The sequence below is a fragment of the Mesocricetus auratus genome, unplaced genomic scaffold (genome assembly GCF_017639785.1).
Source record: "Mesocricetus auratus isolate SY011 unplaced genomic scaffold, BCM_Maur_2.0 Super-Scaffold_100042, whole genome shotgun sequence".
Taxonomy (NCBI): Eukaryota; Metazoa; Chordata; class Mammalia; order Rodentia; family Cricetidae; genus Mesocricetus; species Mesocricetus auratus.
The window spans coordinates 5584447-5609619 of NW_024429219.1; the positions used below are offsets into that span (position 1 = coordinate 5584447).

The 25173-nt window shown below is 50.6% G+C and overlaps 1 long non-coding RNA gene across 2 annotated transcripts; it reads right to left on the bottom strand.

Moving 5' to 3' along the window:
* Positions 1 to 16173: 16173 nt before the first annotated feature.
* Positions 16174 to 21003, bottom strand: LOC121135787. Of its 2 annotated transcripts, XR_005872905.1 has the most exons (4): positions 20873 to 21003; positions 20654 to 20780; positions 19252 to 19420; positions 16174 to 18909 (listed from the first exon to the last, which is right to left on the bottom strand). It is a non-coding gene; the product is annotated as an uncharacterized LOC121135787 (long non-coding RNA). The 2 variants fall into 2 exon arrangements; XR_005872904.1 differs by having other exon boundaries at positions 16174 to 19420.
* Positions 21004 to 25173: the final 4170 nt, after the last annotated feature.

Here is a 25173-nt window from a genome sequence, read left to right on the forward strand (position 1 = left end):
GTCTCTCTCTGAATCTGGGGCTAAGCTGGTTGCCCCAGCAACCCTCCAGTCTCCAGACCCCTCAGTGCCCGGGTTACAGATAGACACACCTGAATTCTTATACGGGTGATGGGATTTGAACTCAGTTCTTTGTGCTCGTGCAGCAAGTGCTGTTACACATTGAGTCACTTCTCCAGCCCTGATTGATTGATGATTGAGTGAGTGAGTGAGTGAGTGAGTGAGTGAGTGATTTGACCAGGGTCTTACTGTGTAACCCTGCCTAGCCTAGAACTTGGTATGTTGGACCAAGCTGGTCTTGAACTCACAGAGAGATCCACCTGCATCTGTGTCCTAAGCGCTGGATTAGAGGTGTGAGTCACCCTGCCTGACTCCCCTACTGATCCTTTAAACCAGTGCTTCTCAACCTCTTTCTAAAGCTGCGATTCCTTAATGTAGTTCCTCATGTTGTAGTGGCCCAGCCATAGAACTGTTATCATTGCTACCTCCTAACTATACTTTTTCTACTGGTATGAAAGCGTAATGTCAGTATCTGATATGTGACCCCTGTGAAAGGCTCATTCAACCCTGGGGGTTGAGACCCGCTGCTTGAAACAGCGCTATGAGAAAGCCACTGCGAATGTTACCTCATCTTGCAGGTAAGGAAACAGGCACAAAAAATGGTTTCTTAGTCCGGCTCAATTGGCACAGCTGGCACAGGAGGTCAGTCCCAGCAGCCTGACTGCTCAGCTTGTTCCCATAGCAACGTGGAGTGCAAACTGCTCCCAAATGACGTGATGCCACGAGTGGGAAATCCCACACCTGGTGACACATGACAGGGTGTGGTCCAGCGGACAAAAGTATTTAAAAATGAGTAAAATTACTTCGGGGCCAGCGCTTGCCACCAAACCTGATGACATGAGCTCCATCCTGGAAGGAGAGAATCAGCTCCTGTAAATTGTCCTCCAACCTACACACACACACACACACACACACACTACATACACACACACACACTACATACACACACACACTACATACACACACACACACTACATACACACACACTACATACACACACACACTACATACACACACACACACTACATACACGCACACACACACTACATACACACACACACACACACTACATACACACTACACGCACATAAGTATATAAATGTAACACTTTTTAAAAAATTATTTCAGGCTGTGTATTTGTGTAAGGTGTGTATGAAACACAAGTCAGGTTGGTATTTAGACTCTGATATCATTAAAAATATGCAAATAGCCGGGTGTTGGTGGCACACGCCTTTAATCCCAGCACTCGGGAGGCAGAGACAGGAGGATCTCTGTGTGTTCGAAGCCAGCCTGGTCTACAGAGTGAGTTCCAGGACAGCCTCCAAAATAATACAGAGAAACCCTGTCTCAAAAAACAAAAACAAAACAAAACAAAAAGCAAATATCTCAAAGTCAGAAAAACCAGCCAGGAGTCAGTTTTCACACTTTTTTCTTTTTTCCTAAAAGGCTTTTTAGGATGGACCTAGTGGCGCACACCTTTAACCTCAGCACTGGGGAGGCAGAGGCAGGTGGATCTCTGAGTTCCAGGCCAGCCTGGTCTACAGAGCGCATTCTAGAACAGCCAAAGCTGTTACACAGAGGAAACCCTGTCCCGGAAAACCAGCTGAACCCCAGATCCTCTGGTCCCAAGCTTCTGGATAAAGGGTTCTCTACCTGTAGTGTGGCTGACATCTGTTCATCGCGAGTCACAGGAAGGAAGGTCACAGGTGACCAACTGTCCTGCACTAACACAGCCTCAAAAGGCTGTGACTCGGCTCTGTTGGACGTGGGCAGGGATTAGACTCAGCCTCAGAGCAGTGCCAGGCATGAGGACGTCCTCTGGGGCTCCAGGATGCCTCGTCCCTCTGCTTCCGGTGCTGGACAGGGGCAAGTGGTCAGGAAACCTGAAAGCCTGTGTCTCACAGGTTTTTTCCAGGTGCTGCTGGTCGGGAAACTGCCCCCACGCCCAGGTGTGCTGGTCTGGGAACTGGCTTTTGGCCTTGTGTCTTCTAGGGGACAAGTTGGACTTCTGCTGTTTCAGGGACTCTTAAGACTTGTCCCTGGGTTGAAGCCTCTGCCCTGGTCACCTGTGTAGGACAATTATTTCCCCTGGAGATGTTGCCTACGGGACACAAGAAGGCAAGTTCAGGAGCCTGGACTTTCCGCCTCCCTTACTGAACTAACACTTTCAATCAGTTATTCTTTTCTTAGGTTTTTGTTTGCTTGTTTTTGCGATTGGGAGGGTCTTTTATTTGTTTATTTTGAGACAGAGTTTCTCGGTTAGCCCTGGCTATCCTGGAGATGGATCTGTAGACCAGGCTGGCCTTGAACTCAGCTCTGTCTGCCTCTGCCTCCTAAGTGCTGGGGTCAAAAGTGTGCGCCACCACAACCCAGTTTAGGATTTTTAAATTTTATTTTATCTGTGTTGGTGCTTATCTGCCCTTGGAGGTTAAAAGAGGGAGAAGAGCTCCTCAAACTGGAGTTACAGACAGTAGAGTTACCTGTGGGTGCTGGGAACCAAACCGGGGCCCTCTGCAAGAGCAGCCATTGCTCTGCCGCTGAGACATCTCTCCAGCTTCTCCCCCCATCACACTTTTTTTTATTATTACGCTTCCACCTTAAGCCCGAGATGAAAACTGCAACACGTTGTCACAGGTTCCAGTCATAAGCCTGGGGACTGTATGGTAACAGCCACCAGTTTCCTGACTATGCTCACCTTCATCCAGACACCACGGGACCTGGTCTCAGCCCTCTCTAGCATTCCGCCCCTACGGCTGACCCTGGGACTCCTTCTGCAGAAGGGCGCCATTGCAAAGTAGCTGGGGAAGAATGCTCTCAGGCACTGGCTGGCCATGCCACGGGAAGAGGGGGCAGGGAGAGGGCAGCTCCTGGTGCGCCATCATCCCCCTTCCAATGGCACACTGGGAAACTGTAGGCCACTTGCCGGGAGGTGGTGGCGCACGGCTTTAATCCCAGAACTCAGGAGATCTCTGTGAGTTCGAGACCACTCCTGGTCTACCGAGCGAGTTCCAGGACAGGCTCCAAAACAATACAGAGAAACCCTGTCTCGAAAAAACAACAAAAACAACAACAACAAAAAAACAACTGTAGGCCTGGACTGGTGTGTGTGTGTGTGTGTGTGTGTGTGTGTGTGTGTGTCTGTCTGTCTGTCTGTCTGTCTGTCTGTCTGTCTGTGTGACTGTGTGTGTGTGTGTGACTGTGTGTGTATGACTGTGGGTGTCTGTGTCTGTGTCTGTGTGTGTGTGCGCGCGCGTGCGTGTCTGTCTGTCTGTGTGTCTGTCTGTCTGTCTGTCTGTCTGTGTGTCTGTGCTTTAGTCTGTATGCCTTTTTGAGGCAGGGTCTTGCATTGCCCAGTCCTCAAACTTGCTTTGATGACCATGAACACCTGATCTCCCTGCCTCTACTTCCCCATTGTCCCACCTTATGTTGTTTTGTGGTGCTGGGGACTCAAGCACAAACTTTGTGCAAGCTAACCAAGTGCTCTGTCAACTGAGCTGCCCCAACCCACGGCCTGTGTCTTAGTTTTTACTAAAAAGGTTTTTTTTGCTTGGTTGGTTGTTTTGCTTTCGTTTTTGGTGGCTTTGTTTGTTTGTTTGTTTTTTGTTTTTTTTGAAACAGGGTCTCTCTACATAGCTTCCATTGTCCTGGAACTCACTATGTAGAAGAGGCTGGCCTTGAACTCACAGAGATCTACCTGCATCTGCTTTCTGAGTACTGGGATTAAAGGCGTGCGCCACCTGGTCCATCCTAAAAAGTCTTTTAAGGAAAAAGAAGAAACTGTGAGAACTGACTCCATATAACAAGTGTGTTCTATATCTAGGTTCGGGTAAGAACACCCCAGAAGGGTCCTGCAGGAGTACAATGTGGACCAAAGATTTGCTTTCAGCCCGGTTAAGCTATCTGAGTCTTTAGACTGGGGTCTGAGTCAGAAAACTGAGTACCGTTCATCCCTGGAACAGCTATAAAATGAGAAACTTCTAGAACATTCCCCATGGGCTTTGGTAGCAGCTATAAAGTGCTCTGACTAATTACCAAGGGAGGGAAGAAAATGTGTATGTAATAAAATCAGAAATACTTTCTGTGGTGGGCTAGGAGGAACAGAGGCCGCTGGCTCCCAGGTCAGCCCTGCCCCAGGAAGTTCCTGTCTGGGCCATTTCCTGGGGCTTCAACCCACTGAAGTCCCAGATGCAGTTTCTAAGGTCCTGATAGTAGATTTTAATCAGGCAGTGGCCTGGAGGCTGGGGCTTTGCTAGGCAAAGGCTTCCCCAGGGCCAGCAATTTTAACAATAACAGGACAATTAGCTAGAATAGAGTATTTCTTAAGCCTCATCAGGGCTTCCGTTTCTATGGTAATAGTTCTATAAAATGGGTTCAAATGATTGTTATGATTCTGCACTTGGGAAAACTGATGAACAGAGAGTCCCTGCCCCACCCCCTCCCTTTGGAACTGCTTCAATATAGGAAAAATGGGACAAGCTGGATTTGGCTATGTTCCTCTCAACAAGCTCTGAGATCTTTGCCAACCACAGCTTTAAACAGACCGTTCTCAGTCTGTGAGTTCGAGACCAGACTGGTCTACAGGAGTTAGTTCCAGGACAGCCTCCAAAGCCACAGAGAAAAAAAGAAATGCTGAGGGTAGGAGAAAGTCTCCCCCAGTGATTAGCACATTAATTGATTGTGGCAAGTAATGGGGGAGAAAAGGTCACTGATTTGAAAGTGAACAAGGGGTATGTGGAAAAGTTTGGAATAGGAAAAGGGAAGGGAGAAATGATGTAATTATAAATGCAAAAGAAAAGAAAAATATTAGGAGGAAAAAAGTGTACACAGGGAAAATCTAACTTTTCCTTGCACTTACTCCCTAAAAAGCAGGGGCACAGTTAATTGCCCAGGGGCACAGTTAATGGCCCAGGGTCACAGTCAATTGCCCAGGGTTACACTGCAGAGGAGTTGTTGTGAGTACCTGGGAGTGACTGACAGTCCATGGTGGGCAGGAAGGTTTTGCACAATTATTACCTTTGACACAAGGGGTTCGGGCACCGAAAGAATTAGGTGTCTGTGTGGGTCCTGGGTCATTAGAAGCAAATATCTGGGTCTGTGAGGCTGGAACAGCCCAGGGGCATCTGTTGAAAATCCAGGTTCTTCTGTCCATGGGAAATGACAGGACCAGGAACACATGATCTGAAGTATAAACAAAGATCCCTTACTAAGAAAGACAAAAATAAGTAAATAAAAGATAATAAATAGGAGTGGGCTTGTGAGCTGAAGGAACAGTACACACTCTAAAAGCCATGGGCCGTGAAATATTTATAAGACATCTATGCTTCACTGTCTTGGAAATAGTGGGGACCGGAAGCCACTAGGACGACCTTGAACTTGTGATCCTCCTGCCTCCACCAACTGTGTGCCCCTCCACCTACCAAGTGCCAGGATTACAGGTATGTCATCACACCTAGGTCATATGGTGCTAGGGATAGAACCCGACCTCCTGCATGCTCGGCAAGCCCTCTGCCTGGTAAGCTGCGTTCCCAGCCCTGTGTTAACCGTCTCAAGCCTTGTGGTATCGTTAAAGCCTTTGCTGGTTTTACTTGTCAATCTAGTCTCTCTTCCTATTTCCCCACGATGTCTTGGCATGTTGGGGAAGTCCTGTTATTTGCCTGTGCATTCGTCAATAAAGTACTGTCTGGCCAATAGAAAACCTAGATAGGAGGGACTAGGAGTCGAGGAGGATTCTGGGAAGGGGAGACACAAGAGAGTCAACATGTGACGCCATGGGGGTAGGACGACGGGAACTATTCTCCGGTAAGAAACATACTTAGATTAACAATTATGGGGTAATTACTTAAGGCAGAGCTAGCCAGTAAGAGACAAACAAGGCCAACAGCTTCATAATTAATATAGCCTCCTGTGTGTTTATTTGGGACTCATGCGGATCTAGAACCAGGCTGGCGCGGCAGAGCCCAGGCGACTGGCCGGGGATAAACCAAAGCGGCTAGCAAAAGAAAAAGTTTCTCTTAACATTGGCATCCTTCTCCTGGCCTGCCCAGGAATCTGTAACAGTGGACTTTTTACCTTCAGACGCTCCTGCAGAGATAGTTTTGTTCCGTGTGGCCAAAGATCACGCTCCCACAGAACAGTAGAAAACTGGCCTGGACAAAGGTCCCTTTCCAAGTTGAAGGAGACCAGGAGAAATGCTGACAATCTCAGCTTCATACATTGCTTTGCCAAAGACACAGAACCGGTGCTACATGAAGGAAACCACTATCAAGATAAGGACGCTAAAAGTGGGCACTGTAGCTTCCATGTGTCTGCAGGCTGAATGGCCTCCAGATGCAAATGCATTGACTTGAGGCTTGGAAGGCACATCACTGTGTAGGGGTGCAAAGTTCAAATCCCCCTGAACACCAGAACATGAAACGCCCACATGGTTGCACACATGTATAATCCCATCACTGTGTGGCATGCAGAAAGGGGTCACGCACAGCACATGCCTCAGGTCTCTTCATACTCATAGGCAGATCGATGCCAGTGTGCTCACACACACATACACACACACATACACACACACACACACACACACACACACACACACCACACACGCACGCACTGTCTTAGGGTTTCTATTGCTGTGAAGGGACACCATGACCACAGCAATTCTTATAAAGGAAAATATTTAATGGGGGTTACAGTTTAAGAGGTTCAGTCTATTATCACCATGGTGAGACATGCAGTGTGCAGGCAGACATGGCGCTGTGAAGGAGCTGAGAGTTCCACATCTTGATCTGTAGGCAACAGGAAGTAAACTGTCACATTGGGCGTAGCTTGAGCATAGGAGACCTCAAAGCCCACCCCCACAGTGACACACTTCCTCCAACAAGGCCATACCTCTTGATAGTGCCTCTCCCTGTGAGCTTATGGGGGTCAGTTAGCTCAAACTTCCACAAGCATGTACACACACACACATGTACCCAACACATACAAACTAAAATGTATTGATTCGATTACTAAGTCAGTAATACCATTTCTTAGGTCTTAGGACCAATTTTTAGGAAAAGTACAGATAGATTTAAGAAACTTTGAATATAAAGTCTCTTTAATATTCATGAAAAGTTGCCACAATTTAGAATGAGGTCTTGTGACATTATGTGTGGGTCACATTCTCCAGATTCTGTGGGACTTGGAAGGGCCAAAGGGGTTATTTTCTGATTAAAGATTTTCTAAGTCTCTGATTTCAGTTCATTTCTTGATAACAGATTTTCACAACTCTCCAGGCCCCTCCCCACTCCCAAGACAGGTTCAAAAGAGAGCAAAATTATGGTCCACTCAAAAGAGAGGGCTCAAAATTTCCTGCATGCCTGGTTTATGCATAGCCTTCCTTATTCTACCCTGACCAGGGGCAGAAACAACAGGCACTAGCCTTTTCTCTCTCCTCTAAGCTCAGGATCTGAAAGTCTGTGGGTTTCCTAGGTTTAATCCCTGATATTGCACATGCACACCCGAGTGTGTACATGCACACTCACATGTATATGACAATTCACACACACATGTGTATGACAACACCCATATGTATATGACAATTCACACACACATGTGACAATTCACACACATATATATGACAATTCACACACATATATGACAATTCACACACATGTATATTACAATTCACACACATGTATATTACAATTCACACATATATGTATATGACAACTCACATATATGACAACTCACACACATATATGACAATTCACACACACATATATATATGACAATTCACACACATGTATATGACAATTCAAGGCAGATGGACAGACTCCACTGGGAATGTAGTTAAATAGAGTGGCCGCCCAGATAATGTGAGGTCCTGAGGCCCTTCCCAGTACCGGGGTTGGGGGTCCAACAGCCATTAATTCTTAAACACTTATTGCCACAGGAACAAACTACCTCAGGCCAACCTTGGGAAACTGGGGGGCACTGTGCTACAGGCCAGGTTTGTACAAGTGCAAACTGAGTCTCATGGCGTGCCAGCAACCATAGTTTCAGAACTGTCCCATCTCTTTCGTAGATGAACAGATGACATTTGGCCTTGGTGCAGTCACTAAGCCTCGGATTCACTGCCACACCCCACGTGGCCCTGGAGGGCATGGGATCTTCTCTCTGCTGTGCTGTCAGTGGGCTCCGTCAGGTCAGCTAAGTGAGAGGTCACATGGGGAAGGGAGGGAGAGCCCAGGCTGAGTTAGCGCCATCATTCCTGACCCCAGCGCCTCAAGAAAAGCCAGATTCCTTGTCCCCAAGCAGGACCAAGGCCCATCTTTCTTCCTCCAGGGTCTCTGCTGAGCTGTCACAATCCTTGCTGTTTAGTGGGGCATGTTCCTGGGACACGAGAGACTGAGCGTGCCTTCCTAGGAGTACCCCAGCGTTCTGTCCTGACTCTGTGCTTAAGGGTGCGTGTACTGACTCTTCTAGCCCACCACCCAACTCGGCACGGGTTCCATTGGCCTGGCCTACAAGCCAGAACCAGAGGAGAGGCGTCTCCTCAGCCCCTGACCCTTGCCTGAAGCCTCATCCTCAGCACGGGCAAAGGGTGGCCACCGCTTTTGTGCAGTCGACGAGTTTAACTACAGATGGTGACATAGTCACTCCTCCCCGGGTCTGTGGAATCTCACTGTGGCTCTGACCCCTGCCTGCTCTTTGCTTACTTCTGTCGCTGCTGAGACACCACAGAGCAGGACTCAAGCTGCGAGCCGGGGGCGGGAGGGGGGTAGCGGAGGCACCACATAGTTGCAAGACAACACGGAGCCCACCTGTGAGGGTACCACATGGCCGCAACGTGGGGACCACCTGAGGAGGTACCGTATAGTCACAACAAGGGTCCTCCATGGAAGCATCTTAAGTGCTGAAGCACTTTTGTCCAGGTCACAGCTCTTTAGACAGATCCTGTCACTTTGTCTTGTCTTCAGATGCAAAGACTGAAAGCCAGAGAAGGTGACCCGGGCTTGGCTAGCGGAAGCCCTGTGCCCCAGACACTCTACATGCAAGAGCTCTGCGCCCTCACCCCCAGGCCTGTGGGGAGCATCCATCTGGGTAGTTGCCACACCGACACGGCACTGAGTCACGGGCAGAGATGGCTTTCTGAGATAGCACGTTGGTAGATGTGGAGATACCGTCTCGGGACTTGGCGCTATGGCGCCCGCCTGCCTCCTTCCGGGATGCTTCACACTGGCTAATTTGTGCTTAGAGAGTGTCAGAGACTCTCCAGAGCTCCCGCTGGCACTCCCTGGCCTTTTATGGATGGTAGGCTCTTATTTGCACTCGGGGAGTTGGAGTTTTCCTTCCAGGTGGGTTAATGCACATTTGGAAATAAGAGGGTGGGAAGGAAGCATGGGGGTTGCCTGCAGCCCGGGAGCACTCTGGACCACAGAACAATGACCACTTACAGCCAGCAGGGGGGACCCTCTGCAGGGGTGCATTCGGAAATAGCTGGGAAGAGGCCTCTACGGTGTGGGTTTGGAGACTGGGCCTGCTCACGGCTCATTAGCCCAGTGGACGGGTGCCCAGAGGTTGGCGGAAAAGAACAGGTGGCCCCCCTCAGGAGCATCATTAAAAAGCCTGCGGTTTGTGCTTGGCTTTCAGGGACCATTGCCAAAGTCCTGCCCTTGAAATAATGTTTCCAGATCTTCCTATTTGGAAGATGAGGGATGCCATGTGAAGGCCTAAAAGGTATGGCGAGTAAGAACAAAACCCAGAGGCCCCGATGAGAGCAGAGTTGGTAGGAACGCCACATGTAAGGGCAGAGACGCCACATCCACGTGGAGCAAAGGGCTAGAACCATGTCCAAGGTCGTGCGGTCTAGCCAGCAACGCCCTTGGTCCCTCCCCACACCACCCTCTGCAGACATCTGGACAGCTGGGGCTGCACAAGCTTGCCAAGGGACCTTACCCAGCTTGGGGATAGCCACACCAGGGTGACCAGGTTGGGCTCCTCACCCCAAAAGCCACAGTCACCCCAGGTGAAGAACACAACTTCAGCTAGTAGTATTCACGGGACACTCCATCCACCCCACCCTTGTCGGCAGGGCAGCCAGGCTTCAGGTTGAGCTGTGGGAAGCCAGGGGAACTCTGACTCACTGGCCTCCTCTCCATAGTTCTGGGAATGTGAGGCACATACTAAGCAACGGGACATTCCTGAGCCGGGGCTAGGAGCTGTAATAAGTCAACCGCCCACTTCCCCTCTCCAGCCGCACTGCCTCACCTTAGAAGCAGGGCTAACCAAAAACACTTGAACCTCGCCCGCCTTAGGGGAGGAAGGCGAGTGACATGGGACACCTCTCGGACTGCATCACCCTGCCACACAGCGGGCAGCGGACAGGTATAGCAGCTGTCCCCTCCGCTTTCCACAAACGGGAAAGATGTCTCTCAGCCCAGGCTTGTGACATCCAAGACACGCCCATTTCATAACACATGCTCGCAGGGGATCTAGGAGCGCATCTCTTCTGGGGGTAGACATTGCTGGGGTTGGACGTTTGAAGTCACAGACAAATGACTCCGTCGGCCTTTGACCTGTGGGTAAACATTTGTTCGTCTGAATCCCAGGAAAACATTATTTATTAACAGAACACTGGATGGACAAGCATGGCAAGCTTGTGGGGGCGGGGGTAGCCGGGGGCAGTGGAGGACGCAGAGGACAGAGTGAAGGGCATTGACCTCACCGGGGACTGCCATCATGGGGGAGGATGGAACTCCCGAATGTGGTGTGGTAGACTGGGGGGAGGGGGGAGGACTGCGCTCATGGAGCTGAAGGCTAGGGGCGAGGGAGGACAGAGACGTCTAACCCAGGTGGGATCCAGTCTGCTCCGATGGCCACATTTCCGAGAACACTGAGGCCTAGGTTGAAGCAGAGCTTGTGAGGTAGCGGGGTGAGGCGGTGGGGTGGAGATTCAGGCACACAAGTCTGGGACCAGAGTCACAGGGGCTCCTGGAGCTGTGGTAGGGACGACTCCAGGTGTTACAGTCCTGCGCGGAGCGGCATTACCAAAGTGCCCCAGCAAGGTCATCTTCATGGCACTTTGAACTTTGGCCTTGGAAGGGCGGGTGGTGGGGAGCTGTGAGGAGGATCCCAGCAGTGCTGTCAACAGGCCAGGCCAGAGTGGGACTCCCCTGGCCGGCTCCCCGCTGGAGAGCCCCTGGTGACTGCTACCTCCTTGGCTTGAGAGCCTCAGCCCCAAGTGGCAGGCTGCTATTGTCTCATCTAGAGGCAGAGGCTTGGAGAGAGGAGGTCACCACTCACAGCGACGCAGTGCAGGGCCAGGATTTAAATAGATCTGTCTGCCTCCTCCGGCCACGCCCACTCAAGTGGGATGTCATTAACTCAGGAGGAGAGAGGGGCTCCCAGGAGCCTCAGAGGACACTAGACTCCAGGGCCAGACAGGTGAGGAAGGAGAGGGGGTAGCTGGGCTGGGTGGACCGGATGCAGTTTAAACACTGCTACAGATGGTAACAATGTGTGACCAGAGTGGCCAGCCCAGGACCAAGGGCTCCGTCTTGGTAGAAGGCAGAAGAGGTTTGTAGAGACCATAGGTGTATTTTGGACGCCTCGGACATCCTCGTCATGACCTGTGTGTGATGTGTCCTTCCATCTTCTTCAGTGTGCAGGTGACAAAACAGACGCTTAGGGCCACAAGCTCCCTCTTGAGCCAGTGGGATGGGTCAGTGGGTGAAAGTACTTGCCACCAAGGCTGGTGACCTGAGTTCTGTCACCAGGACCCGCATGGTAGAAGGAGAGAGCCGACTCCCACAAGTTGTCCTCTGACCGCCACACATGCATCATACTGTGCACCTCCCCCAAACAAATGTAATTTTTTCCCCCGAAACAGGGTTTCTCTATGGCTTTGGAGGCTGTCCTGGAACTCGCTCTGTATACCAGGCTGGCCTCGAACTCACAGAGATCCGCCTGCCTCTGCCTCCCGAGTGCTGGGATAAAAGGAGTGCGCCACCACCACCTGACAACAAATGTACTTTTAAAAAATTTTAAATTAAAGAAATATTAGGCTTTTGTCTAAAGTTACAGTCCATGGAAGAAGTGTATCTGGGTATCCGGGTAGATTAACACAGTAAGAAATGTACTAGGGCCGGGCGGTGGTGGTGCACACCTTTAATCCCAGCACTCGGGAGGCAGAGGCAGGCGGATCTCTGTGTGTTCGAGCCTAGGCTGGACCGACAGCTTCCAAAATAATACAGAGAAACCCAGTCTCGTAAAACCAAAAAAAAAAAAAAAAAAATGTACTAGGTAAGGAATTCAAATGGAGTCTGACTCAATCCCCGTAGTTAAGCTCCATCCACTTCGGGACATAGACCGAGATGCTGCGGTTTGACATGTAATGGCCAGGGTAACGGTATTAAGAGACGGGTCTTTAGGGAATTATTAGGCCACCGACCATCACCTGGATGTTTACACCAAGCAGAGGTGCCCCCGCCCCGCCTTTGCTGCCCGTCCCTCTTCAGACAGGCAGACCCTGGCTCACTTACCCGCATCCTTGTGGCAACACTATCCACCCAAACCAGTGGTCTATATTCCTCCGCCCCTCTGCCGGCGCTCGTGTAAACGGTCCTTCTTCAAATACCCGCTGGCTGACTCAGCCTCCCTCTCTAACCTCCAGCCACAGCCTCACTCAGAGCTCCTCACATCCCTCCCAGGTCTCACCAAGGCCGCGCACCCCACCTCCCTCCGTGGGTTCCTCCGCGCGTGCGCACGCATCTTCAGGCTATCTCATCCAATCACCCCGGCTAAATGAAGTCTCGCTCCTCTCAAATGCCACGGGCGGTGAAGCAAGAAAGACCCTGGAAAGCACAAGTACAGACTCGCTTCTTCACTTTCAAATTACTATCCAGTTATCATTCAGATTATTTCCTTGGGAAAAAATCCCCAGGAGTGCAGGGATGGAGAAGGTGGGGTATCTCAGTAACTAACTGGTCCCACACATTCGAAGGTGACAACTTACTCCCCGCCCCCCCCACCCTCACCCCCCATTCTTCTCCAACATAAACCCTTTAAGGGTGTTTGGGAAGAATTTCAATTCGGGCTTTGCCTGTGTTGTTTCTTTTCTCTTTCCAGTAAAAGAATTACATTAATTTCAAGGCATCATCCGTCAGGGCTCCCTATTCCCGCAGGTTTGTTACGTTTTGGTTTTTCCTTTGTTTTGTTTCCATTTTGCATTTACGTTGTCCCAGGTTACAGATATTTTTTTTTTCTGATTGACAGGCATTTCACCAATTGTACAGTGTGAAAATTTCCCCAAAAGACTCAAAGAAACAGGCAGGAGCAGGCTTATGCCCTTCCTCATGTTCCAAGTGAGCCTCAAATAAATAAAACAAGAGAGTCGGGAAGGGATCGTCATCTGTGTTCATCTCCATTAGAATAACAAGCTGCTTTCTCCTTCCAATAAAGGCAACATTTTGGTACAGAAGGGCCTCTGGGTACGGAAAGGCAGAAAAAAAAACATTTTTATTGAATATAGTTCACCCCCCCCCCAGGCTCCTGGAGGAAGTGACTCATGGGGTGGTCCTTGACTCACGGGGGGGGGTCCTTGAGTGTTCTGAGCCTGGCTTCATTCCTTGTCCTCTCTCTGCTGTCCTCCAGGATGGAGGAAAGAAGTCCCAGCTGCTCCCCCTCACCTCAAGCTTTGAGCTGACAGACCCTGCCTGGGTTAGGTATCTCATTGCAACAACAAGTAATGATATACTGGATTTCAGTAGGTTTTGGCAAACTGCATTTCCCTGAAATCTTCACTTATGGAAAAACGAAGCGATTGGCATGCTCCACCTCATGAGTCTTGACCCTCCTCTCCCCTCCCTTACCCCTCTCCTCTCCCCTCTTCCCCTTCTGACCTCAAGGGGTATCAAGGGCACAGTGACTTGTGTGAAAGACTCATCTGACTCCCTGTGAGCCCCTCTGAGAGGTTTCAAAGTTGGGGCAATATAAGCCATCGTCTTCAAGTGAAACTGAGCATCTCAAGCCAGACAGATGTTTTCAGCTGCAGTACCTCTCTCAGACCTGGAGAACTCTGGAAGATGCTTTTTTTTTTTTTAGACAGAATCTCTCTCTCTCTCTCTCTCTCTCTCTCTCTCTCTCTCTCTCTCTCTCTCTCTCTCCCTCCCTCTCTTCCTCTGTCTCTCTCCCTCCTTCCCTCTCCTTTCTCTCTCTTTCTCTCTCTCACCCTGGCTGCCCCAGAACTCTCTATGTAGACCAGGCTGCCCTTGAACTCACTGAGATCTACCTGCTCTGTCTCCTGAGATTAAACGCTGGGAGTAAAGGCTTGGCGCCACCACTGCCAAGCTTGGAAGTGCTCTTTAGTGGCATTATAAACTCTCTTTACCCTCCAAGGTCCTGTCTTCTTGCCCCATCTGTACTGCAAGCAAACAACCCCACACACACACACCCATCCTGCTTTCCCTTGGCCTCTGCCCAGGAAGGGCTCCTTCTTGCCCTTGGGTCCCAAGGCCTCCACGGACACTTGCATTGACCCCATAAGACTCTCATTCCCTCACCATTCATTTGTTTTCTCCAATTTTGCATCAGTGTATCCATGACGGCTCTTGGACAGGTCAGAGCCTCTTTTGTGTGTCCTCTGGGCACTTGGCACCTCTCCTCTACAGGGGTCCTCTAGATTAATTTGTGTCTTTGTTTCTTCCTATCCCTCCAAAGAGCCTGAGGTGGGTCAGTAGCCATGATTCTGCAGTAGTTACTGCTTCGACGGTAATTAGAGCCCACCATGCATATAATCTACAGAGCTGAGATAAACTTCTGCAGGAGGAGCGAGAAGACCATACTGAAGAGCAGTGCACTCTGGGAAGAGGTCATGGCTCCCGTTCTTTGCTTCAAAGGGTGCAGGGGTGGGTAATTATGAGCACACCGGAGATGGCAGCGCAATAGAGAGAACCATGTCTGGCCAGGCCTGGTGCCTCCATCTCTCCTCTGACACCTTCTCCTAGCCAAGCTTCTAGCAGCTCTGGAGACCATTACAAAAGCCTCCAACCATTTCCCCCAGCACCTCTTTTGCAGCTATACAAGACTCTCCTTCCGCACAGCAGGTAGGGATGTATCCGAACAACATAGATGCAGCTGCCTCAAGGCCCAGTTCGCAGCTCATGAGCTTACAACGCACGCACCCTCATCACTGGAGCAGAGCCCACGCGTGCTCTGGTGGTCCTCAGCTACCTAGTCCTCACCTGCTTCTCACGCTCCGGACCTGGGCACGCTGGCTGCTGTTAGGACCCTCCGATGCTCCAAGCTTGTCCCAGGGCTGGTTCCCACTGTTGGGAAAAGGCTTCCCCAAGGTCTTGCCATGGATGCCCCTTCTTTTGAGTTTCTTTCTCCTTGTCACCCCCACTTTTAAAAGAGGCCTTCCCTAACCTAGCCTTGAACTTGCGATCCTGCCCTCTGAGCCTCCGGAGTCCCAGGGATTACAGACAAGAGCCACCCAGCACACAGCACTCATGTCCCCATTGTGTTTCCTTCCTTGTCCTGTCTCTTTCTGAGTTATTTCCTCTAAAGTGCCCTGAGACTGTGTTCCTGAGCACATGGCTTCCCTTGTCCATTGCTGAGTGCCAAGGGCCTAAGAGAGGCCCGGGAGGGGACGCACAGACACATTGGGGAGGAGTTGGGTATGCTCTGTGTGACTGTCAAGGAGAAAAGTGTGGTTTCTGGCTGTGGAGAAATCCAGAACGTAGAGCTTCAAGAGGCCTAGGTGTTGTGATTAAAAAGTGGCATGCAAGAGAAAGAGGACTTGCAACAGAGCTCACACAGAGGGTTTTTTTAGGGGGACATTAAAAGGGGGGAGGGGAAGGTCAGGACCAGATTCTGGGGACAGGAGCAGCAGAAGGAAAGAGATAAGCAGTAGGGGATGGAAGGACAGAGAGACAGAGAAGCATAGAGAGAAAGGAATAGACAGAGAGAGAGAGAGAGAGAGAGAGAGAGAGAGAGAGAGAGAGAGAGAGAGAGAGAGACGGGGGGAATTAGAGGTGGGCAGGGCCCTTTTCAAAGGGAACATAGTGAATATGCACAGGTGGTGCTCTTAGTGGCTGCAGCTAAGGATGTATCCTGTCAGAACCCCAAGGGCAGGCCAGTACAGATGCATGAGTACTAACAGTAGGGTGTGTCTAGCCTGCGAAAGCATCCTCATGGGCTTACAGACTATACTGGCATCTGGCAGTGGCTGAGAGCTGCCCTCAGCTTGGCCAGCATAACAGCCCCTGGGGTGACCCCGTGACATGACACAGTGATGGGGACTGACACGTTCAAGGGCTAATCCAATCGATCCCGATTTGCTTCTTGGCTTCCAGTGTGCTGTACATACAGATACAGAGTAGGTGGAGATGACTTAACAGCGGGACACAGCGAGAGGACAGTGGGGTGAGCCGTGAGAGGCAGTCAGCAGTGCTGTGTGGCTTTCACCCCCAACTCTGCCTTCTCCCGGCCATGCATGGGTGTCAGTAAAACACACAGCTGATAAAGGAAAACAGGCCAAGGCAGAGAGTGACTATCCTGAAACCTAGCGTGTGTGTCGTGGTTTCTGGACATTGAGGGTTTCCCCCAGAAGGCTCAGGAGAAAGGGCAGTTCAGAGGCCACCCCACAATCAGGTAGAGATCCAGTGGGTGAGATGAGTCTAAGCGTCAAGTCCAGGTGAACTCTGAGAACCAAGTCAAAGCTTGCAGAAGAGGGAGGCGGGAAGGCAGAGGCAGAAGGAGCATCACTAGGGAAGAGTAAATTCAAGGCTCAGGGAGGGCCCCACTTGGAGAGCTCTGTGGGGAGCCAGTCACAGCATGGGGTGAAGTTCCAGGGCAATGGCTTGTTTTCCACTAGGTGCCTGGTTAGAAGAGGAAGACACAGAGGACCCCACAGGCAATGGCTTGTTTTCCCTTAGGTGCCCGATTAGAAACGGAAGACACAGAGGACCCCACTATTGTCTTCAAGGGACCCAGGATGCTGATACTTCTATGGGTAGTTTCTGGCCTCCTGCTGGGAGAGGCTGAGACCAGAGACTATGGAGAGACACGGGGCTGGAGGAAGCCGCCCCACAGGGACACTGAAGAAGGCCACGGAAGAGATACAGAGACCCAGAGTTGGAGAGAACTAAGAGACCCACCAGGTCAGGCAGCTCAGAGGTCTTGGGGGGGGGCGCTATGAGACACCCTGCCTGGTCCTCAGTGAAACGCAGTTGAGGGTTTAGGGATGAGAGACATGACATCTAAAATGACATGTTTATATTCACCCTCTGTATCTACAGGGGACAGCCTCCAGGATACTAGCTACCTACAGACAAAATCCAAAGCTATCCCGTTCACTTGTATAAAGCATATAACATTTGCACATATAGCCTGTCCACGCGCCCTGGGCACTTCAAATCTGTAAAGGGTTTCTGCCACATAAAATATGAAGGCTGGGAATATTCACTGTGTTGATTAGGAGATAATGACACAGAAAGGAAGTCTATAGTGTTTAGTTTAGATATATTTTTAACTTGAATCTTTCAAATTTATTTTATGTGTATAAGTGCTCGCCTGCATGTATATCTGGGCACTACATGTGTGCAGTGCCCACAGAGACCAGATGAGGGCATCGGATTCCCTGGAACTGGAGTTACAGACAGTTGTACGCCTCCCATGTGGGTGCTGGAATTGAACCTGGATCCTCTGGAAGAGCAGTCAAGTGCTCTTAACCACTGAGCCATCTCCTCAGGCCCTAGATGCAGTCGTTAAAGAGATGCCTTTATGTATTTGTGTGTGAGTGTTTGCCTGCCTGCACATACATATGTGAGCCATGCGTTTGCAATGTGAGAGGATGCCGGAAGAGGTCAGCAGATGCCCTGGAGCTGGAGTCAAGATGATGCTACCTGCCATGTGGGCAACGGGAACTGAGCCCCAGTCCTCTGAAGAGCGCAGTGTTCCGAACTACAGGCCATCTCTCTAGCTCCACGAACCTTTTCTCTTTCTGAATGGTTCTGTAGATTAGAAGGCTCCTTGCAGAGTTGCTCCTAATGTTACAAAGCTTGTGAGAGTAAGGGAATATTGCTCTGTGTAACTGTCCTATGGCTTTCGCCTCGCCTGCTTATTAGTATGAGAGACAAAGTAACATTTTAAGTTTTAATTACTATGCCTTAGGGATCCATGAAACAAAAGTGTCTCTGATCTGCAAGCCCCTTGCTCAAGGACAGACAGCTCCTGAAATGCTGGAGGCCATTGTTCATGGGAGATAACAAGCCACGTGTTTTTCATTCTCCTCAACAAGTTTGTCTGACTCTTCTGCACCAAGTGTGCTTGGTCACACGTGGACAGGAGGGTCACAGGCCGGGTGAGTGTCAGGATGTACACTTACTGATATGGGATGTCCTTCTGTGTGCTGTGAATATGCGTTGCTTTTATTGGTTGACAAATAAAGCTGTTTCGGCCAATGGCCAGACAAAATATAGGCAGGAAATCCAAACAAAGATGCAGAGAAAAGGAAGACAGAGTCAGGGAGATGCCATGTAGCCACCGAAGGAGTAATATACAGGAGCATTACCGGTAAGCCACAGCCTCGAGGTAATGCATTGATTAATAGAAATAGGTTAAATTATGAGAGAGAGAGAGCTAGCCAGTAATATATCTGGGCCATGGGTCAAACAATTGTAATTGATATTAAGCCTCGGAGTGTTATTTCCTAAGCAGCTACGGGAACTGACAGGCAGGATAGAATCAAACTACAGCTCACCCCTGATTGGATGTAGTCTGGAGGTACATCAGGATGTATGCTTGCTCCTGATTGGGCCTGATGGGAAATACTTAAGCTGTTATAAACCCAGGGGGGGGTCATCTTCTGGAAACCTAGAGAGAGAGACAAGTTCTTCATCAGCTGCCACCAGGATCCAGCCTTTTCCTTCTCTCACTGTGAGACTCCTGGGGACTTGGGGACCATAATCTCAATAGTCTGACAGCCAACGGAGGGAGTGTCTATCTTTAGGCATCTTCATTCCTGCCCAGAGGGTTTCAATTGTGTGCTTCCCCTGCAAATCTGCCCGGGGCGAAGGCAACTGTGTTCGCTGCTAGGGTCTCTATAAGGAAAACAACAACAGCGAAAAGCTCCAGGCCGGCCTTCACCACTGCCTGAGGAGTCTTCTCTGTCCCTCCCCAGCTGAGGGGACACAAGCTTTCCCTTCAGCCGCGCACCTGAGATGGGTCTGCACCAACTTCCCCTTCACACAGGCCTCTCTTAGTCTTGCCACTTCCCTGGAATTTCCACCCTTTGTTAAGGTGACCCACAGGCCTCCTCCTCCACACACCAGGCCAGCTACGTCTTCTGAGTCCTTATTTCTTTTTAACAGAGGTCTTTGGGCACCTGCAAACAAAAATGGTGACACCAAGTGAAACGTCGGCGCCTTTTTTTCTCCTGTTAGTCTGCCTTTTGCCGATTCACCTTGACTTACCGGTGAGCTTTTTTGTCAGCCTAGCACAAGCCAGGGCCACCGAGGAAGAGGGAAATGTAACTGAGAAAAGTCCCCCTGTCCCGTCCCGTCCCCCCCCCGTCGTCAGATTGGCCTGCTGTCAAGTTTGTGGGACATTTCACTGATTGACAATATGATAGGGCCCAGCCCACTGTGGATGGTGCCACCTCTGGGCAGGTGGACCTGGGTTGTATAAGAAAGTAGGCTGAGGGGATGGAGAGATGGCTCAGGGGTTAAGAGCACCGGCTGCTCTTCCAGAGGACCAGGGTTCAATTCCCAGCAACCACACGGCAGCTCACACCTGTCTGAAACTCCATTTCCAGGGGATCTGACACCCTCACACAGACATATGTGCAAGCAAAACATTAATGAACGTAAAATGAAAATAAATTATTAAAAAAAAGCCGGACGTTGGTGGTGCACGCCTTTAATCCCAGCACTTGGGAGGCAGAGGCAGATGGATCTCTGTGAGTTCGAGGCCAGGCTGGACCGACAGCCTCCAAAACAGAGAAACCCTGTCTCGTAAAACCAAAAAAAAAAAAAAAAAAAAAAAAAAAAAAAACCAGGCTGCACATGCCTTTAATCCCTCTTGATCTCTGGGAGTTCAAGGACAGCCTGGTCTACAGAGTGGGTTCCAGGACAGCAACCCTGTCTGAGAAAGCAAAAGGAGAAAAGAAAGCAGACTGAGTAAGCCAGGCAGCAACCCAGAGAGCAGCGCTCCTCTATGGCCCAGCGTCAGCTCCCGCCTCCAGGTTCCTCTCTTGACGGCTTTCAGAGGACTGTGGCGCAGGACGAACGAGCTAAATAAGCCCTTTCCCTGCCAAGTTGCTTATGGTCATGGCCGACCAAACTAAGGCACTCGCACACCCCACCTACAGTCCATAAGAGAGCAGAGTCTTTGGCCCCACAGCATTCTCCAGTTGGAGTAGCCGTAACTGTGACATCTCATAACTCCTTAATCTCCTCAATGATAATTGGTTGTGTTGTGGCGGGGGAGGGGATCGCCACATGCTGGACCCGTTCCATCGTCTTTCTAGACTTGTCCGTGTCCTCTCCGGCACCCCCAGCAACAGCTACTTCCTGAGTCTAGAGGCAAATAGATAAGACCGAGTTCCCAACCTCAATACCTGCAGGCTGACAAGTACAAGCGTGGCCGTTTTTTCTTCTCTGGAGGGCTCTCTTCCTGCAGCTGTCATGGGCTGTGGTTCCCAGTCGCCATTGCTGATCGAAGGAGCCAGGCCTTTCTCACAGCCGCTGTAAGGCAACAATAAACTCCTTATTGATTCTGAATTTCTAACAGACTTCCCAGGAGCCCATATTCCAGGAAAATGGCGGTCGGCACTGACTTTCCACAAGGAGGCTTCCAGGCCTCGGGTTGCCAGACTCCAGACATTAAGAGGACTTCTGGTGGTGACACATTCCCCATACAACAAGGACACCTCAGCTAACCGTGCTCCTCCTCTTCCACAACCTCTGATGGCACATTGCTTCCCTGGAGTGGAACCCTCCCCTCCCCCGCCACTCAGGAATCAGGACTCCCTGGCTCCAGGCCAGTGCTGCCGACTTCTTACCAGCGCATGGCATGAAATTCCATCCTTCCGCCCATAAGACCCCTACTCTGCTTTAAGGGTTTGAACTCCTGTCAGAGGCTCTGTTATACTTACTGCTGTCTGTCTGTTTCCATGTGGTCGATAACTCTGATAAACCTCTTACCTACATGGACACCACTTCAGGGTCCCCTTGAGTTCCCCACACTGCAGAGAAGCATTCCTTGGCTCAAGGCCTCCTTCTTTAGGGTGTTTCAAAGCTGATCACCTCGTATCTGCCCAGGAAGAGAACTGTCCTCTCCCTCTAGGTTCAGTGACTTGCACACCGGACTCGGAAGAGACACATTAACGAAAGAAAAGGCATATAGATTTTGTTTGCTATGAATACATGAAGAGAGGGTTAAGGAATAAAAAGGCAAAAACCTCGTGATGGGGGAGGGAAGAGACACCAGAAAGGAAGGCAGACGGGAAATCACATGCCACAGGAGACGGGGAGATGTGGGGAGAACATCTCCGTTTCTAGAAATCAGTTCTAACGCTGGAGACTGCCGTGCTCGCCCACATTATCTCTAACGATGGAGATGTGCCGTGTTCCCCGTGACCACCAGTCCTCGTGGCATCATGAAACATGGTAGCTGGGACCCAACACTGGAGGAAGAACAGGACCCAAGTGATGGCTTTAGCTGGGCTCAGGGCTCCTCGTGTGTGAGGACAGCGTGGACAGGTCAGGATCTCTAGCATAAGGGATTTCCAAAGGTCTGGCTCCCTGGGAACTGATTAGAGAAGCTGGTCCACAAACACAGAACCCTCCAAGCAGCAGAAGTGGGTAGTGACCCTGACTGTTGCTTGGGAAGCCAAGAGTCCCCCGTCCCCCACCCCAGGTCAGGGTCTCCCATTGTGTAACCCAAACTGGCCTTGAACTCACCATCCCCCTGTCTCCGTCTCCCTAGAGCTGGGATTACAGTCACCATCTATGGCACATAGGAATTTGTCTGTTTTGAGACAAAAGTCTGTGTGTTAGCTAGTTTTGTTTTTTGGTTTTTTGTTTGTTTGTTTTTTTACAGCCTCAAGCTGGTGACAATCCTATGTTCAGTCTCCTATGTTCTTGGATTTCTGTATGTTCTACCATGCCAGCACAAGAGCAGAGATTTTCAAGGACAGATTTCTCAAAAAGCAAAGGCCCTTCCCAATGTGGATAAATGGGGGCCAAATACCAGGAAAACCCGGTGGAGCGGGCAGTGCTGAGGAGAAAAACCGTGGCGAGGCTAAGATACAAAGAACAGGAGTGCCCGAAGCTGTGGAGTCAGAGCAAGGGGAATTCCTGTCCTCTGTGACTGGGCTCTTTCCCCTGGGGCTGTCCGTAGGCAATCTTGGAAGCCTCGGATGTTCCCACAGAGGCCTGACCCACAGAGCTACGAGAAGGACAGGGCGGGACTCTGTGGGGCACAGAGTCCTTCTTGCTCAGTCTCCTGTCCCCTCACACATCTGACGTGAAGTGACAGTGTCATTAACTGCACATGACAGGTGCACAACGGCAGGGCAGGGGTTCAGGCCTCAAAGAGGAGGACTCTGTCCCTCTTGCTGGTGTCCTGGCCTGCCCATAGGTCCCAAGGGGTGGCTGACACCCAGACTGGTGAGATGCTCAGAGCCAGCACATGCCAGGCACAAGTCTGGCAGGGACAGCCAGCGGAGACTGCAGGCACCTGCCTGGGCACTGTACTGTGAGGTGCTGGTGGCCTTGGCCTGTCCCTGTACCCAGACTCCTGGGTTTTCTTTCTCTCTTTAAAACCTTGAGTTTACCTAGGTGGCACACACCTTTTATCCCAGCACTCAGGAGACAGAGGCAGGCAGATGTCTGTGAGTTCCAGGTCACCCTGGTCTACAGAGTGAGTTCCAGGACAGGCTCCAAAGCCACACAGAGAAACCCTGTGTCCAAAAAACAGACAAACAAACAAAGAAAAATAAACAAAACCCTTGTGTCTGAGGGCTGGTGTCCCAGCTCGGCTGGTAGAGTGCTTGCCTAGAACACATGAAGCTTGGAGTTCATTTCCCAGCACCACACAAACCAGGTGCAGTGGTGCACACCTGTAATCCCAGTGCTCAGGAGTTCAAGATCATCCTCAACTAAGCAGTGAGTCTCAAGTCAGCCTGGCCATTTGAAACTCCTTTCAAAACAAACCAAACACTTTGTGTTTTAAGCTAAGTATAAACCCCCAGGGAGTTCAGTCCAAGTCCTCCAACTCTGTAGAAGTACAGGGTCAGGACCAGTACCAGTGCCATCTAGATACATTGTACAGATGCATACACACCCATCCACCCTCCTAGAGACAGCTTCACTCAGTGCCTTTCTAGAGCATGTCTTCCGGCCTAAATGAACCCTGAGGTTTGGCCCATTGGCGCTGTGCCTCTTGGTGGCCCAGCTGGCATGGGACAGTCATTGACCAGCAGAAGGCGAGGGCATGAAGCTGTCTCAGGAGGAGACCACAGGTCTTGTAGGCAGATTGGTTAGGGTTGGGACCATGGGGGGGAAGCCAAAAGAGGAGACCCTGGACTTGACAAGGTCAGCAGGGCTGGTGCCGAGTTCCCTATGGTTGCAGATCCAGGGTTGTGCTAGAGGCGGCGAACTTGGGAGCTGATGAAATTGTCCACAAATGTGAACAGGGTGCAGCGGCCAGCCAGGAGTGATGGGCGGAGGAGCCGACCCAGGAAGTGTGGAGGCAGAGCTCGCTGGACTGGAACTGGTTAACAGGGGATAGGAGGAGGAGTGGGGAGGAGGAGTGGGGAGGAGGAGTGGGGAGGAGGAGTGGGGAGGAGGAAGAGTGAAAAGGAGGAGGAATACAGCTTACAGCAGGAAATGACAAGATCTGAGCCACAGCCCGGACCCCTCATTGCAGATGATACAGTTGGATTTTGATGGAGGAGGAGGAAGAGAGAAGAAAGGAGAGAAAGAGAGAGACAGAGAGAGAAAGACAGAGATAGAGACAGAGCAAGAGAGAGAGACAGAAACAGAGACAAAGAGAGAAAGGACACAGTGCGATACTCAGTGGGTAAAGGCACTTGCCACCAAACATGGGTTTGATTCCCAGACCCTGATAAAGGTAGAAAGAGAACCAAGTCCTCTGACATCTACACATGCACCGTGATACACATGTACCAACCTGGCATGGTACACACGCACATGCACGCATGACCACATAGTAAATAAATGTAAAAAAACTTTTTAAAAGACTCTAGTGTTGGCCTGGGAGAGATGGCTCAGAGGTTAAGAGCACTGGCTGCTCTTCCAGAGGTCCTGAGTTCAGTTCCCAGAACCACATGGTGGCTCACAACCATCTGTAATGAGATCTGGTGCCCTCTTCTGGCCTGCAGGATACATGCAGGCAGAACACTGTATACATAATAAATACATATAATCTTAAAAAACAAAAGACTCTAGTGTGAGCTGGGCGGTGGTGGTGCATACCTTCAAACCCAGCACTCGGAAAGCAGAGGTAGGCGGATCTCTGTGAGTATGAGGCCAGCCTGGTCTACAGAGTGAGTTCCAGGACAGCCAGAGCTACATAGTGAGACTGTCTTGTGAGGAAGAAAAAGAGGAGGAGGAGAAGAGAAGAAAAAAAAAAAGAAGGAAGGAAGGAAAGACAGACCGACTCTGGTGAGGGAGACAACAGCAGAATGGAAATGTGTATGTGACCCAGATTGCCTGGGGTCTCTGGGAAGATCGTCTTAAAGCAGAGGAGAAGACTCGGGCAGTGTGAGCACCGAGTCTGAAGCAGAGAGAAGGGACAAAGGCTCAGCCAGGACTGCAGAAGGAGACACTGGGAGAAGCTGGAAGCCAGGCAGAGTGTGTCAGGGCAGGCATCGTTCTTGGGGACGTCACCTGAAAGCACTGTGTGGGTTGGAGGCTGAGACAAGTGGGTAGAAGGGGACAGTTCTTAGGGTGGGACCCGGGCGTGCCTGACGTCCCTGTCCCGGAGGGAAGAGCGATCATTGTCTCAAAATGTCTGAGAAACACAGCAGGCCACGGGGAGGAGGTGGGTCAGGCCATGGGGGACAGCCACAGGGGACAGCCACGGGCAAAACCATCAGGGATGGAAACCTTT